At 41.4% G+C, this 712-nt stretch overlaps 1 non-coding gene across 1 annotated transcript; it reads right to left on the reverse strand.

Moving 5' to 3' along the window:
* Positions 1-356: 356 nt before the first annotated feature.
* Positions 357-463, reverse strand: LOC139886842 (small nucleolar RNA R71). Its single transcript, XR_011772703.1, has one exon. It is a non-coding gene; the product is annotated as a small nucleolar RNA R71 (small nucleolar RNA).
* Positions 464-712: the final 249 nt, after the last annotated feature.

A 712-nucleotide genomic window follows, 5' to 3' on the forward strand; every position in this document is an offset into this window, starting at 1 on the left:
CTGACATCACCAAACCCTCGTTAGAAGGACGAGGAGGACCGATACTCTATCCAGAGGTTAACGGAGCATCTTTTGTGCTTAAGCATAGCATCATACAACTCATTCACAACCATTTCCAGTTCCACGGCTTACCAATTGACGATCTCAACTCTCACTTAGATAGATTCCTCTCCTTATCCAACTTATATAAGCAAAACGGGGTTGAACAAGATGTAGTTCGTCTTTATCTATTCCCCTATTCCTTAACTCTTCATGCAAAAACCTGGTTCGAGGGGTTAGAACCTAACTCTATCACCTCATGGGAGGAAATGACAGCAACTTTCTTAATCAAGTACTTTCCCCCATCAAAACAAATCAGACTTAGAAATGACATCGTAAACTTTCAATAAGCATACGATGAATTACTCTACGCTGCATGGGAAAGATTCAAACATTTGCTTCGAAGATGCCCGAATCACCGTCTTGAGAGCTCTGATCAGATTATGACCTTCTACAAAGGTCTGAATCAAAACAACAAGTCTACTCTTGATGCTGTTTCTCAAGGTAACTTCATGAACTTCACTGCTGATGAGGCCTGGAGATTGATCGAGGAGATGACTATGCACCATCACGATTGGAACACGGAAAAGCACATTTCATCAGCAACACCGCTTTCTGCCTCCGATCCTATCGAAAATAAAACCATCAAATTTCTCTCGGACCAAATAGAAAA

This window comes from Rutidosis leptorrhynchoides, chromosome 1 (genome assembly GCF_046630445.1).
Source record: "Rutidosis leptorrhynchoides isolate AG116_Rl617_1_P2 chromosome 1, CSIRO_AGI_Rlap_v1, whole genome shotgun sequence".
NCBI lineage: Eukaryota > Viridiplantae > Streptophyta > Magnoliopsida > Asterales > Asteraceae > Rutidosis > Rutidosis leptorrhynchoides.